Below are 8,642 nucleotides of genomic sequence, written 5' to 3'. Positions count from 1 at the left end.
AGATGTAAAGAGTCTATAAGACAATGTGGCTTTCATTGCTGGCATTGTAAGGCTGGCAGTTGAGGTATCCAGCTGGCCACGTGTGAATGAAACAGTCTTACCATGGAAGTAACAAGCACACAAAAAATCATAACCCCTCTGCGCTCTCCATGATGCTTCTTTCAAAGTGGAGGGGCAACAGCAGACTCTACAATTTCCATAGGTACCCTCTTTACATTTCACCTCTTCACATTCTCATGCAGCTGTATGCCACCTTCCACTTTTATTTCCTGGTAAAACATTCCAGCCTCTGTGAGGCATATGAGGACTTTTTGTATGAAAAACACTTGAAGCAGTGGGTGGCTTTAGTATTATACCCTCACCTAACAGAGGTTTAATCTGTTTGTAGTGAAATCTTCAGGCACACTGAATAGCACCTCTTACTTCGTATACAACCTCTCTTTAACGTAACAGCTTACATGCTAACCTGTTGTGATAAAAACTGTAAAATTTGACTGTAATTTGAGCTATTTTTTGCCCTTCTTCAGCAAGAGAATAAGAGAATTTTGCCTGTGGCTTGTGCAGGTAGTATTATTTCTTTATTCTGATTATATCTGACAGAGATCCAAGGGTTCAATATACGTTGTAGGGCCACTGCTTGCTGCAGAAAATCAATCACCACAGCCAGTACATAATTACATTGTACTATTTAAAGCGGAAGATATTTCCTGCACAGTAACAAGTAGCAGAGAGGTTTTAATGGACCAAATGGCTACTGAAGCCAATATCTCAGTGGTTCATCATTCCTTCAGTAGCTGTCCTATGCTAAGTCCAACTCAGCAACTTCTTGGTGGTGTCCAGGCAATTTTACTTATGACCCAATCAACAATAAGGCCACAGCTTTTGCCTTAGCAATATGCAATGTTTCAGTATATGCCATATACCAAATCACTGCGCTAGGATTAAATCACGATGGAACTATGCTTTATCCATTGGAACATAGAATATGGGCTCAACAAAATGGCTAACTATTGACGCTAACACATACATCGTATGGGAATGACAAGGATTTTTTTTGTAACAGTAATACTATTAAGGCCCAGGACATTTGTCTTAATACTGAGAAAAATCCTGTCATTTTGAAATACATCCCAATGAAACACCTGAAAATGTACTCGTATATATTGGAAAAGGATGTGTTTGTACGAGAACCCTTTGTGATGTCATATTTGTAGCTAACATTACTGTAGATAAAAGTAATCACTCAAATTCTCATGCTTGTAACTTTACCAGAATTATGAGATGTGACTTTAATTATTCACTCCTGTTACAACTTATCAATTATTACAATCTAGCCGTACATTGAGTCAAGATTTATTGCATAACCCCATTGGAATGAATCTTACGTTGGTGACAAAACTACTGCAACATGGTAATCTGCATCAACTACTAGAACGTGACCAAAACAATGGACACAGAAACTCTAATCACCATTCATCATGATACAGAGTTGATACACCATGTCTTGGAAAGAGTGAAGAACAATGGAGAGCGCCATTGCTGGGAAACTCTTCTTGGATAGTCACCAACAGCAACGGGACTTTTTAATTTAATGTTTCACCCAGTCGTGATTTTACTGACTCTAACTTTAATATGTCTATCACTTACAATTATATTATATATAAAGATTTGGTACATCATAAAACAAATAACCCAACCTGAACCACCCAAAACATACGATTAGCACATAACAAATATCAGTGCTTGACTATCTACTTAGCATGCATCTGTAATCGTATAAATTATCAATATACAATTTATGGCACAGAGGCAAGAGGTGACCACACGACCACTTAATGAGGGTAAGATGAATTGACTATAGTCACAGGGTCAAGTGTGGCAGTGTGCTCCCCTCCCCATCCTGACCTTTGTTTCTGTGACAATGCTCAAGTGGTAACGACCATGCGGTGGTCGAAATGGATGGGTGTGGTTGTGATGGCTGTATGCAACTCAAAGTGGATTTGGGGGAGACAGAAAACAACACGATAGCCAAGGACTAAATTGGACAATGCACCCTCCTAATGGTGCTGGTCAAGGTCTGATTCAAGCCAAGTTTTAAAAAAACTAACTTCTGTAGTGGGTGTATAAATATGACTATGAGTCAATTATCTTACTCCATAAGTAGTGGACAGCCCAGGGCCCACTGTGCTCTCCTGCACCGCAGCGGGCTGCATGCCAGGATCTCCCCTTGAGTCAGGATGCCTCTCAAGGTTACTCCTCGAGGCTGAGAGATTCCCTGCCTCAGCAGACTATTGATGTGATTAAGAGTATGTGAAAATCTTAGCTAAGTTTTATAAAGTATTGATTGTGCACATACAATCCTTTAGATATAAACTGTTGACCAAGTCTGAGACTAAGTCTGGATCTAGCCACAACTAATCTTCCCTCTGAGGAGGAGTTTGGAATGTAAGGGGTCCCTTCTGAACCTCATGACTCAACAGGAGGGTCTCCCTGACAGTTTTGTCTGACCCTGTCTTCTGTGCAGTAAATAATCAAGTGTACCTTGCCATCATATCCTGTTAAACCACTGTCACATTTACTATCAAACTCTGCTAAATTCGGCAAGCCTCCAGCCAGAGAAGATTGCTCTACTCCACTTTTCAGTAACAAGCTGGAGATCTGCATATAAGCTTGACTTGTACCCAGAGTAGCTTGTGCTCCCTGAAGCACCTCCCCTAGATTTAATTTTTGCCAAGCAGAGTAACAATTATAAATACTTTGTGTCCTTCATTGAATAAAAATGTTCATCAAATAAATAATAAAAATAATTAGTAATTCAAAATAAAATTTCATTTTAAATCACTGATAATTTCCTCTTTACTTATCTGGCCTCCAGAAATAAATACAAGAATTTAGAGGTCGATTGGAAATAAAATTTAGTGAAAAGTATGGATTAAATTTTTGTGAATTTATTTTTCCCAGCCCTGCCCTGCTCCTGTTTCTGACTGCCCACACAGAACATGGTTTGCCAGCTCTTTTTAATGCAGATTTGAGCAAGGAAAACTCTGGTCAAAGGCTAAAACATTTGGAAACATTTGGGCTGAAGAAGGACTTTCTTCGCCTGACTTTCTGTATGGGCACTGTCCAAAGAACTAAGTCAGAAATCTGCGGCCTTCAGGAAATGAGGACAAAGGCATGCCATAATTATATTACCCGGAGAACTGGATCTGAGAGAAACTCATTCTACCACAGACTAACATGAAATTCTACAGACACACTATCACATCAGTATTGTATACGAATGCAACTGAATGCATAGGAGCAGGACAGAAAGATGAGAACCAATCCGGATCTACCATCTACTGAAGCTTGGTACAGGCAGAAAAAATGTTGTGTTATATATGTAGAAGAAGATAACCAGCAGCTGAAAGGTAACAGAATGGCTTTTAAATGATGCTCTGATGGTGCTAAAACACTGCAGAGTATCCCTGCTGCTCTCTACAAACCATTTTCTGGCCAAATCAGTCATCTAGCCAGCAGACTAGAAGTATTTTTTGTGTGCAGTATCGCCCAGAGCCTTTGCTGAGTCACTTGACATTTTTCTGTGTCTATCAGCATATCAATAGATACCAGAATTCAATTACTTATTTATGTAGTTGTATTAGCTCAGCATTTCCCAGACTCTTGAGCTTTTGCTGGTTGTCTGGAGGTCTACCCTGCATTCATTCTGCTGCCTGCCTTATGTCATTATATGAATTGGTATAATTGCCCAGCAAAGCACTACCTGACATAACTCATTAGCATTCTTTAATTACAGCAGGACTGAACGGCATGTCACTTACTTGTAAAAACTATTCACTGTATAACACAAAAGTGATTATAAGCTAATCCCTAAGCTTTGGCTTCATCTTGGACCTGACATTTTTATAGACATCTATACTTCATTCTGGTAGTTCATGACAACACATCTCCTTGACTAAGCTGTTGCCTGTTAATAAGCAATCTATCCTAATTCATTTTCTCACACTTTCTTAGGCAGAGGTAAACAAGAGCCTGGGAAATTCTTTTATTGTGTACTTGACTTGTTAGCCAATGTTCCCACTAAACTGAGCTATTCCTCCTCTTAGCTCCTGATTGCTGATTCCAGTGGCTAAAAGAAAAATTACATTTCAGGTGGGGTTGTTTAAGTTTTTAATACAAATACAAACTAACATGCTCTGCCTCCATATTGGCCCCTCTACCCTAGCTCTCTTGCTGCCCCTTCTCTTTGCAGAAAGTGATGGCAATTAAGTCAGTCTGAAAAAAAGACTCTTCCAGGTGATACTTACTCTGCTCAACATGGTCTGAGTAAACCCACTGGATCAGGGTTGTCGAGGACTTCACCAGAGAAGAGACAAAACACCTCAACTTGTGAAAAGCAAAAAAAAAGGGGAGAGGAAAAAAAAGGAAGAGGTTTCCACACAAATTTGGAATCTGCTGAGTCAGTGTGGGGGAATCATAAGTTCAAATCCAAATACTTTAAACTCCTCCTCAGTCCAGTTTTAGAGACCTAACACCTTTGTATTACTAGCCCTTTGTGTAAACCAGAACAAAGTTTTGCCTCACAGCACAAGATTGAGATGCATAAAGTCTTATAAGTTAGGCTTAGTGGGCTTAGCGAATGATCTACAAGAAACCCTGTCATTGCTATCTACGTAAATGTCATGACTTTAGTTGATCAAACTGGAGTATGTTTTTAGATCTAACATGCTTAAATCTGAAAAGAGTTTCAAGAAGACAGAAGTAAAACAAATACTTTACTGTGTAAGTACAAAGTCATGATTACCTAGGTTGGTTTCTTACTGAAAGAAAAAAAAATACTAAATCCTGTAGGGACTATAAGCCATTTTCCATTTAGGCAGAGGAGAAACATGGTAAGGTCCACTAGTTGAATACAGAAAATCTGACTATGAATTAGTTTTTCTCACCACACTGGACACAGCCACCTTTATACTGAGTGAAGTGGGTGATATTAACACCCTAAGTCCATGAAGATTTAGTTTCATGCTCACCTAGGAGGTTCAGCACACTATATGACTGAAAGGTAACACATCTGTGAAAGATTCATTTTTCTTTTTATAAGACATGCTTCAGTGTGTAACTGCTAGATTGCTGCTAGAAAGGGCAGCTGTGAGAGCAGAAAACATGATAAGCAAAACCACAGATACTGTCTGGAGGCAAGCACATCTGTAGGAAAGGACAAAAGAGAATATTCACCTGATTTAAGCCATTAATTTAAAGTAGAAATTGTTAAGCAAAGTACAATGAGGGCATGTCCTGCGTTCCATGAACCACTTCTGACCTGGAATCCACAAGCATAATGTTATGTTTTCCTCCACAGTGAACCATTTATGAAAAACTCACCTGCTAGACCCAGAATGTTTATATCACTTTGTAATGCATATTTCCATCAAAATCTTATTTGTACTGGAGGACCCACTGTCCTTTCACACATGAAGTGGAAGTGTTCCATACAACAGGAACTGCTTATTTAAGGCAGTGACCACCACTGACAGATTCATTTCAAGCAAAACAAAGAAATAGGCAGAGATTATTCTACACTAGTTTGAAAGAACTCCTGTAAAGATGAAAAATGTATTTTACTAATGTTTTCTTCTCCCCAATATATTCTCACTATAGAAGCCTCAGTTACAATTAATTGATCAACTCCCACAGGAAACATGAAATACACTCTTTCAGTATGGCATTTGATAACAGAATAGAGAACAACAGGGGAAAGAAGATCCAGGAAATTAAAAAAAATAATCCTTTTATTTGCTTTTTTGTTTATTGGAAGATGTACTGCCCTATGCCCTACCCTGTATGAATGATTCTAAAAACAAGGCCAAATGAAATTAGTTGCTGAACCGAAAATTCCACAGCAGGCTCCAGCTGTGACTCATGCACAGGTGCACGAACACTATGGATGCTGTTGGTCAAAGCACCTAAGTCATCTTTGGAGTTAGCACAAACTGACAACACGAAGGATTACTAAAGTTAAAAATTGTACTACAAAAGTAAGTCATAACAGAAGAAAATAGTTTCTGTTAGGCCGGCTGTAGGTAAAAGCCAGCTAACAAAAGAAAGTCTATTAAAAGTGATTTCTCTACAAAACTCGCATTGTTTCATCTTGAGATTCCTAAGTGCTGTGAAAATGACAGGTTACAATGCTGTGGAATTAATGAACTTACACCAGTAGGACATCCTTCCCTCTCTCCACTCCTCATGAAAGCGGGGCACAACTTTGCTTGCCATATGAAAACACTAAAGGGAGCAGCCAAATTGCATATTTCATTTTCATTTACCTCAGGAGTCCACATAAAGCTCTGAAAAGGAAAAATATAAAACTTGTGCTTTTTGCCTCTTTTTTTCTAATATGTTGTTAGTGATTAGTTAAACAGTAACCTCATCTTCATCAGCAGATAAATTTCACAGAACAACAGTGATTTTATAATTAATATTCTGGCAGGAATGAAAGTATGGCAAGAACAAGAGATATATTTCAACGATGGCAAAGTGGATGTAAGCAAATGCACTTTATATATTAAAAAAACACCTATGTTCCAGAAATAAATGGGTTATTGCATCCATTGTCATAGATGGTCTTAAACCATTTGTCAGGGTCTCCTTGCCTTCTGTGCATCCTCCCATCTCAGATGTTGGGCTAACAGCTGCTGCATGGGTATTTACTATAATAATAATATATATTATATATAATAATAATAAATAAACGGGTACTCATTTATTTATTGTTCTAACAGGCTGTTGGGCAATGACGTAGTTGTCTGGTGGCAAGAAGTATGATAAAGTGCCAGGTTTTGCTACACTAATTTTGGAGGGTTTTAAAGACCAACATTGTACTGGGTTTGCATGGCAAGGTTTCGGTAGCAGGGGCTACCAGTGTGCCTTCTGTGAGAAGCTGCTAGAAGCCTCCCCTATGTCCAATGGAGCCAATGCCAGCCGTCTCCAAGATGGACCTGCTGCTGGCCAAGGCCGAACCCATCACCACCTCTGGGATAATACATTTAAGAAAAGGGGGAAACCCTGCACAACAGCCATTGGAGCTCAAGAGAGGAGTGAGAGTGTGTGACAGCAACATCCCCGCAGCCCCCCAGGTCAGTGCAGGAGGGGCAGGGGGGGCTCCAGGCGCCAGAGCAGAGATTCCCCTGCAGCCCGTGGTGAAGCCCACGGTGGGGCAGGCTGTGCCCCTCAGCCCGTGGAGGTCCATGGTGGAGCAGATCCCCACCTGCAGCCCGTGGGGGTCCGTGGTGGAGCAGATCCCCACCTGCAGCCCGTGGGGGTCCGTGGTGGAGCAGATCCCCACCCGCAGCCCATGGAGGACCCCACGCCGGAGCAGGTGGGTGCCCAAAGGAGGCTGTGACCCCGTGGGGAGAGGAGCCCAGGCTGGGGCAGGGTCCTGGCAGGGCCTGTGACCCCACGGGGGACCCACGCTGGAGCCGGCTGTGCCCAAAGGACTGTCTCCCGTGGGAGGGACCCATGCTGGAGCAGGAACTGATGGCAGCCTTCATTTCCTGTCCCCCTGCACCACTTTTGGGGAGGAGGTAGAGAAATCAGGAGTGAATTGAACCTGGGAAGAAGGTAGAGATGGGCCAAGGTGTTTTAAGATTTAGGTTTTATTTCTTGTTATCCTACTCTGATTTGATTGGTAATAAACTACACTAATTTCCCCAAGACCGGTCTGTTTTGCCTGTGACGGTAATTGCTGAGCGATCTCGCTGTCCTTATCCCAACCCAGGAGCCTGTCACTGCATCTTCCCTCCCCTGCCCAGCTGAGGAGCCGGGTGACAGAGCGGCTTTGGTGGGCACCTGGCACCCAGCCAGGGTCAACCCACTACAAACATACAATAAAATATTGCTGCTTTGCTTGAAATTCTTTAACCTGGAGAAGAGAAGGCTACAGGGAAACCTTACTGAGGCCTTTCAATACTTAAAGGGGGCTTATAAGAAAGATGGAGAGAGACTTTTTATCAGGGCCTACGATGAAAGGACATGGTATAACAGTTTTAAACTAAAACAGGGTAGATTTAGGTTAGATACAAGGAAGTTATTTTTTACTGTGAGGGTGGTGAGGCACTGGGCCAGGTTTCCCAGAGAAGCTGTGGATGCCCCATCCCTGGAAGTGTCCAAGGCCAGGCTGGATGGGGCTTTGAGCAACCTGGTCTAGTGGAAGGTGTCCCTGTCCATGGCAGGGGGCTGGAACTAGATGATCTGTAAGGTCCCTTCCAACCTAAACCATTCTATGATTCTATGAAATTGCCAATATACTCTTACAAACTTGCAGTAAAACATAAATTTATCTCTATTCAGGCACAAAAACATAGTACTATTGAAGGCAAAGTTCCATCCAAGTAGGGCAACTTAGAAAACAACTGTCTTCCATTTTAAAGACTGTTCTTCGGAGGATTAACTATTCTTTCCCTTGTCTGGACAGCATCTAGCATGAAGTGCTATCACACCACAAGCAAGTGATACAACCCACAAGCAGAAGGGACAAATTCAACTAAATTACTGAGAGGTATGTCTTCAGAGCAGCCTTAGGACTACATCTTTCTTTCAGATTGTGTTACATCTTATATAAACTTCATCTTAAACAGGCATTAGAC

This window comes from Falco biarmicus, chromosome 3, assembly GCF_023638135.1.
Source record: "Falco biarmicus isolate bFalBia1 chromosome 3, bFalBia1.pri, whole genome shotgun sequence".
In the NCBI taxonomy this organism is placed as follows: Eukaryota; Metazoa; Chordata; class Aves; order Falconiformes; family Falconidae; genus Falco; species Falco biarmicus.
This window is presented reverse-complemented; position numbering follows the sequence as displayed.